The 8,139-nt window shown below is 37.8% G+C and overlaps 1 protein-coding gene across 3 annotated transcripts in view; it reads right to left on the bottom strand.

Annotated features, from left to right (window-relative positions):
* Positions 1-8,139, bottom strand: part of LHFPL3 (LHFPL tetraspan subfamily member 3) — a 180,246-nt gene that overhangs the window by 42,041 nt on the left and 130,066 nt on the right. The gene's annotated exons all lie outside the window — the stretch shown is intronic.

Here is an 8,139-nt window from a genome sequence, read left to right as displayed (position 1 = left end):
CCTTGCTAAGTGATGCACTATGCATAAGTGTTATTTTATTGACGTTAACTGCAAGTTTGACAAGCATCACTGCTGCAACCCTGCAGAAGGAGTCTGATGTAGCGTTGGATGCACACAGTTTGAAAAAAAGATAATTCTACCAAGACTCGATGGGTATCCCTGACTCCTCCAGCAAAATTTAATAATAACTACCCACATATATAGCTTCTTTCATCCAGCTCTCCTGTAAGAACTTATTGAAAGAAATATCCATCTGGTTCAGTTCCAAGCCGGGAAAAAGGTACTGAAGAAAAAATGGAGACTGGAGGCTGATTGGAAAGATGGTTTAATGATGAAGTAGAACGACGATTCTAGGCAGCTGACCATATGGAATTGAGAGCGTGGGGGTATTTTTACCTTCTCCTGGGCTTTGCACTTGAGCTTCCTGTTCCTGTGCAAGAACATGTGTTCTATTGGCTGTTGTCAGACTCCCATGGGGCCATACTTCCTCTTATTTTCTCTGCTCCTTCTTCAGCAATCTATCATCAAACAGCTTATGTCTATGGAGATTTTCCATCATCCAGGTCATGTATGCCCTGAAGTTACTCCTCCCTCTGCTCCTGAATTGGATGTAGCTCATGGACCGAGAAGCTTCAGTTTGAAGGTCCAGCTATGAAGCTGCAGTTGTTCCCCTGCCCAGCCAAAGTTCTTTTTGAAGGAGTCCCATAGAGGTGGACCAATTCAAAATGTTGTCTTCCTCAGCAGATCTTCAGCTTCTACTTCATCTTCAGCAAAATCTGCAAAAAATTTCTGAACCAGATAGACTTTCCTCCTCAGTTTGCACTCTTTCATCTCACTTTTCTCCTGTTAGAACGATTAAGGTTTCTGGAAAGACGGAAGTTCTTCAAGATACATAAGAGTTTGCAAGTCAAGACAGCTACGGCTGTGATATTTTCATGGCATGGATTCCTGAATTCCTATTATATATTGGTAATGAGATCAAAAAAGATCCAGAGGGCAGAAGTAGCTGCGGCAATGAGTTATTTTAACTTCTCCAGGCTGTAACTCATTTCTCACTTTTTCTTCAAAGGATCACAACAGAGCTTCAAAGATTCTCATCGTTATGAGTCATCAGCTGTTCATTTGCTTTCTTTTTATTTTAAAGAAAAGGAAGAAAACAGGTCTTCAGTCTAGTAGAGACAAATCATTTTCTTAACACATTTCATCCATCCAATTTCTGCTGCTCATTTAATTTAATAAACGACAGCTTGAGCATTTGAGATTGCGGCTTGTCTTTTTGAACTGTGAAATAAGAGCTGTCTTCAAAGGGTCTTCTCAGGGTTACGTGTGATGGCCTACAGAGCCTCACTTCCAGAGGTGGCATTCAGCAGGTTCTGACCAGTTCTGGAGAACCGGTATTAGCGGAAATTGTGAGTAGTTTGGAGAACCAGCCAATGCCACCTCTGACTGGCCCTGCCCCCATCTCTTCTCTGCCTCCCATTGAGTCCCAGCTGATTGGCTGGGTCTTCTTTGGTTGCCCTGCACAGAAGAACGGAGCTGGAAAGCAGGTTAGCGGGGTGGGGAGGGAATGGGGATTTTGCAGTATATCCTTCCCCTGCCACGCCCACCAAGCCACACCACGCCCACCAAGCCACACCACGCCCACCAAGCCACGCCCACAGAACCGATAGTAAAACTTTTTGAATCCCACCACTGCTCTCATGCTTAATAATTTTCCAAGGAAAAGCGAAGTTCTGAAATTCAATCCAAACTTGATCCTTCCCATGAAGAGATGGTAGCTACAGAGCAGCAGTGGGATCCTACCTGTTCCACTACCAATTTGGTGATAGTCCATGTGTGTGTGCGTGCACACCTAATGCATCTAACACACGCACACAGCTTTCCACACACCAGCTGAGGCCTTCAGTGACAATCAGCTGGGCAGATAAAGAAAAGATCGGTTGGGGGTGCGATCAGGGGTGGGATTCTACCAGTTCGCACCTATATGATAGAACTGGTTGTTAACATTCTAAGCAGTTCGGAGAACCGGTTGTTAGAAGAAATTACTGGCCTAATCCTGTAAGGAAGGCAGGAAGGAAACATTCTGGGGTTGCTTACAGAAACTGCCTCTCCGTTAACCCTTATTACATTCTTGGCAGGACTAGACTTCCTATCTCAGGAACGTCTCTTGAGTTTTCCCCCCCTCCTTTGCTGGTACTTTGTTTGTGTGAAGTGACCATTCAAAGTTACAAAGGCACTGAAAGAAGTGACTTATGACCATTTTTCACACTTATGACTGTTGCAGCATCCCCACAGTCATGAGAGGCCAGGCGAGGAGATGCATGCCTCGATGTGAGTGATAGAGTTGGCCACGCCCAGCCAATAACATGACCACCAAGCCACGCCCATCAAATAAGCCACACCCACAGAACCGGTTATTAAAACATTTGAATCCCACCCCTGGGTGCAATCCTGTATTTTTCTCTTCTTTCTCCTCTCAGCTGATTGTTGGAGGCTTTTTTTTACTACTGGTTTGGCTGAACCGGTAGCAATTTCTGCTATCAGTTCAGCTGAACCAGGTTGAACCGGTAGCATACCACCATTGCTACAGAGACCTCTTAAATCACTATAACTGATCAAACAGGACCTGAACAGTTGCAGAAAAATCAAGATAGCCCTCCGTGGGCTTAAGTTCTCTTTATTGGTATTATTTTGGGGGGCAGTGGGTAGAAGTACGTGGTTTAATTGAAGGAACACGTAGATCTGGAATGATTGTTAATTTTTTTTTCCTCGCTTGGTCTTGTTGGAAGGAAAATGGTCTTGGTCTTGTTGGAAGAAAAATCCATCTGGTTCAGTTCTGAGCTGGGAGAAAAATGCTGGAAATAAAATGGAGGCTGATTGGAAAGAAAAATCCATTTTTTAAAATTTTTTATTGGTTTTTAAAAACAAACATAAACAAACAAAACATAAGAACATCAAGCTATCTTCCATATATATATATATATATATATATATATATATATATATATATATATATATATATATATATATATATATATATATATATATATATATACATACAGTGTGCCGCTTGGTTTACAAATTTTTTGCGCTTCCATTTTGTAGTCTTCAATTACAATTACATTGCATATGATCTCATATTGTCAATCAAAAATTAAATACCTTAGTATCATTGTTAATCAATCATTTGACTATACTTTTATTCATGTTTTACAAGATAATCATAATTTACTTAGTTTATTTTATAACAGTTCATATTATCACCCCAAATCTATCCTAAAATCATTCTGTAGATATAATAAGAAAGAAGTACATCTTTATATATTTATTATTTTCTAAAAGTTTACATATTTCATTACTGTATTTTATTGTCTAGCCATTGATAGAAAAGATCCCAAATTTTATAAAATTGTTTATCCTCTTGTTCTCTAATTTCAAATGTCAATCTACTCATTTCAGCACATTCCAATATTTTCTTAATGATTTCCTCCTGTGATGGTATTTTCTCATTTTTCCAGTTTTTAGCAAATACAATCCTAGCCGCTGTTAATACATTTACAATCAGGTATTTCAAGTCTTTACTATATATTTCAGGTAAAATTCCCAATAAAAATATCTCTGGTTTCAAGTCTATATGTTTTTTTGTCATTTTTTCCAACCACAGGTGGATTTTAGTCCAGTATTTTTTAGCATCTGCACAAGTCCACCACATATGGTAATATGAGCCAGGTGTCTGATGACATTTCCAACATTTTTCAGATTTATTCTTGAACATTCTTGCTATTCTTGTCGGGGGGAAATGCCAGCTGTAAAACATCTTATACAAATTTTCTTTATATGCTGTTGACATTGTCATTTTATAATTCTGAGACCACAATTTTTGCCATTTCTCTAAATCGATCCCATATCCAAAATTCTTCCCCCAAGCAATCATAGTTTCTTTAACTTGTTCTTCTTCTAGTTTAATTTCTAATAAATATACATACAATTTTTTAATCACCTTTTCATCAGTACCTGTCAAAATCTTATCTAAGTCAGTCAATTTATAATAGAAACCTTCTGTTTTAGAATCTTTATCATACCTTGAATGTATTTGCACATATGAAAACCAATTCATCTTTATACCTTGTTCCTCTAGTTTTTGCATAGATTTAAGTTCACCCTTTTCATTCAATATTTCACCATATCTAACTGTTTGTTCCTTTTTGTATATTATAGGATACAAAAATGCTTCAATAGTCAATAACCAGACTGGAATTTTCAGATAACATTGTCTTTTAATCTTCTCCCAGTTTAACCACAGAGACTCCCGTATATAATGTCTTCTAAAATACCCCTGTGTTTTAGTTCCTTTATACCATAAAAAAGCATGCCACCCCAACAACAAATCATGTCCTTCTAATGTTAACAATCTAGTATTTCTTAGTGTTATCCATTCCTTAACCCAGTGATCTCCAACCTTTCTTATGCCGCGGCCCGGTATCCCCAACCTTTTTTATGGCGCGGCCCAGTACCGGCATTAGCTGGGCGCGCCATCTTTTTTGATGAAAAAGTGCTTCCGGTGACCTCACCGAAACACTTTTTCATCAAAAAGATGGCGGCGCAGCTCGTGAGCTTTCCAGGTAGAAATGGCTTTCCCGGAAAAGCTCACCGAGCATAGCGCCGCCATCTTTTCTTGATGAAAAGTGCTTCCGGTGAGCTTTCTCCGGAAAAGCTCACCGGAAGCACTTTTTCATCAAAAAGATGGCGGCGCCCAGCAAACCAGCGGCCCGGTAGGACTTGTTCCACGGACCGGTCCAATTTATTGTCTACAATTCCATTAAAATCTCCCATCATAACTATATTAGCATAGTCCAGTTCGATTATTTTCATATGTAATTTTTTGTAGAATTCTTCTTGTTTGTCATTTGGAGCATAAATTGCAATCAGGAGTGTTTTCATATTATTGTCCATTATTTCCACCATTAGTATTCTTCCATCATCATCGGTATAGATCAATTTTGCTGGGGTGGTCTCTTTAATATATAAAACCACTCCTCTTTTCTTACATTGTGTCAAGGAAGTAAATATTTTCCCTAATTTTGGCTGTACCAACAATTGCTCATATTGTTTTTTAATATGTACTTCTTGTAGACAAATTATATCAAATTTTAATTTCTCTAATTTATGAAAGGTTTTCCTTCTTTTAACAGCTGAGTTAAGTCCATTTATATTAATTGTAATCAATTTTTTCTCTTCCATGGTTTTATTTTATAGTTAGGTTTAGCAGCTCTCGTAGATCTTAGTTCACGTTGTTCTTTGGCTTCCACCTTTCCACCTACTGCGCCTTCTTCTTTTTCAGTCGCCATTTGGCAGTCCTCTTGGAATTCAATTAGTGAGATCTCTTTTTTTTGCCTCTTCCTCTTTCCTTCAAAAAAACTCAGTATAAAATCATTCCGCTTTCTCAATTGAGTCAATTCTATGTCTCTGTTCTTGCCATGTGAACATTAAACCTTCTGGAATCAGCCATCTATAATTCACCTCTTTTTTAAGTAGCATTTTAGTCAGGAATCAGTATTCTCTTCTCATCTCTCTCACTCTTCTGGGTATTTGTTTCAAGACCACAATCTCCTTGTCTTTGTATTTCAATGTTTCCTCTTTTGCCATTTGCAATATTTGCATTTCAATGGCTTTCTTTGTAAATCTAATGTGAACTTCTCTTGGTAAGCTATTTCTCATCGCATATCTTGTGAAAACTCGATAAACCTCATCTATTCCAGCCATCATCTTCTCTTGAGTTATTTCCAAAGCTTCAGCCAGTATTTCTATCATTGTCTCAGCTAGGTTTTGTCCTTTTTCTTCCTCTATGTTTTGGAATCTAAGATAGAATTCTGATCTATCCATCTCCCATCTTAACATACCACTTTTATCTTGTTCAACCACCGTTAATCTATAATCAATATCTCCAATCTTCTTGTCTCTTTGTTTATCTTCTTCAATTTTTTGGAATCTCTCATCATACTTCAACATCATTTGTTGGATGTTCTCCACTTTTTCATCGGTTTTCCCTGTTCTTTGTTCAATGTTCTCTGTTCTTTGTTCAATGTTCTCTGTTCTTTGTTCGATGTTCTCTATTCTCTTTTCAATATTCTCTGATCTTGCTTGAATATTTTGAATTCCTTGCATAATCATCTGCAGTCACTTTTTCTTGTTCTTTTTCTTGCTTTAACATTGTCTGTATTGAACGTTGTCCTCCAGATGGTGGAGAGGAAGAAGTAGAAGTTGAAGAACCAGGAGCTGTAAATTTCCTACTCATTTTAAGCAATTCAAAATCTTCAGGTTCTTCTAAACCTTAATCCAATTATGAAGTAACCAATTATAGTTCAAAATAAAAATAGTAGAAAAAAGAAGCCCAATAATAATAATAAAAAAGAAAAAGAAAAAAAGGGAGGACAAAATTTCTTCAGGTTCTTGTATACCTTAATCCAATCAATAGTTAGATGAAGAAAAAGACTTAAGAAAAAAAAAGAAAAAAAAGGAAAAGGAAAAATTCTTCAGGTTCTTCAACACCTTAATCCAATTGAAAGGTCTCAAATAGAAAAAAGTGCATAAAAATAAACCAGAAAGGTAGATGAAAAAACAAAAATACCAGGAAAGGAAAAAAAAGGCTTTTAAGGCTTTCCCTTTAAAATAAAAAGCAAACGTAGAGATTGAACTTCCAAAGGAAAAAAGAAAAACAAAGACAAGCTCCAACAAAGCCAAAAACCCATATAGTTATTACAAAAAAAAAGATAAAAAGAAATACAATAAAGCTGGTGAGGAGGAATAGCACAACTTAGGAAAAGTAAAAAGGGCACACTGCACTTTGTTTAATTATCCAAGGCTCTTATTATAACTCTCTTCTCCAAAAACTTATCACCCTTTTCCCCCTACGTTTCAACACCAGACTCCAGCTGTTGATAGAAACCCAGAAGAGCACCTGCAATAACATTCTCCCATGCTCTTCCCTCTATCTTATCAAATGGCAATGTCCTTGAAAAAGAGTCTCAGTTCTTTCTTTCTCAGCTTTGTCTGGTCACAGGGAAATAGAATATTTTCAAGCCTCTAGTTGGCAGTGTTACAAAGTTTCTTTGCTCTCACTTTCCCCCTCCTTTTCCGAGCAGGATATAATAAGGATTAATAAAAAAAAGAAAAAGATATTTTAAAAAAATGAAAACTAAAGGGAGCCTCTAGCCTAAAATATTACAAAATCAAAAAGGAGAAGAAAAAAATAGATATAAACGAAAAAAACAGTCCAGTTTCAAAATACAAGATCATATATAGAAAATCCAGCAATGAGAAAAAAAAAACATTACTTTGACATTCCTGTTTAAAATCGCTGCTTAATCACTTCTGTCAAAACTTTTACAGATTCTTTCTTTTCCTTAGGGTGTCCTTTCAGATCTTAGAATAAAAAAAAAAGTTCTCACCAAACCGGCACACTTTCTCTTTCTGCTCTCTTCCGTTTCGGAGCTGTCCCAACTTCAGCAGCTTTAATGGCTGCCTCTTTGCCGCTGGCAAAAAGAGCTTCTCCTGGATCTACCAGGGACTTTGCGGTATCCCTGGGATCGACAGGATGCGCTCTTCACTTTCACCATCTCTTCGGGATGGTTTAGATCCGATAGGACCGTCCAGGAGCAAAGATATCGGCAGCGATCTCAGACCTCCAAGATCGCATGCCGTATTGTCGCGATGCCAGCTCCACCCTCCAGGAAAGAAAAATCCATTTATTGATGAAGCGGTACCACCAGGGTTTTCTGGTTCTGGCCCATTGTTTTATGAGTCCATGGATTTTTATAAGTTTCAGAGATGCTGCTGAGGAGGTTGTGCAATCTCTGAAATTCCCTTATGGTGCAATGTAGTGAGCTCCATGTTTTCTGCTAAATGGTAGTAGATTAATCCTATTATCCCCTGAAGGGTTGTGTCCTGTTCTTCTTAATCCCATTCATCCTGGAGCTGAAGGACTTTTGTTTTATGGATAGGCTGGACCAGTCTTTCTTAATGGACACCAAATATCTGCTGGGGGAGATATTAAGAAAGACCCAGTCTGCTTACTGTCTTTAAAAGCATGTTGCTCCATTTCTCTCTTTCGGGGAAATATCATATTCTGGCCTTTTTAAT

This window comes from Notechis scutatus, chromosome 6 (assembly GCF_049901735.1).
Source record: "Notechis scutatus isolate UNSWTSFEM ecotype Mainland chromosome 6, rNotScu1.2, whole genome shotgun sequence".
Classification (NCBI taxonomy): Eukaryota; Metazoa; Chordata; class Lepidosauria; order Squamata; family Elapidae; genus Notechis; species Notechis scutatus.
This window is presented reverse-complemented; position numbering and strand designations above follow the sequence as displayed.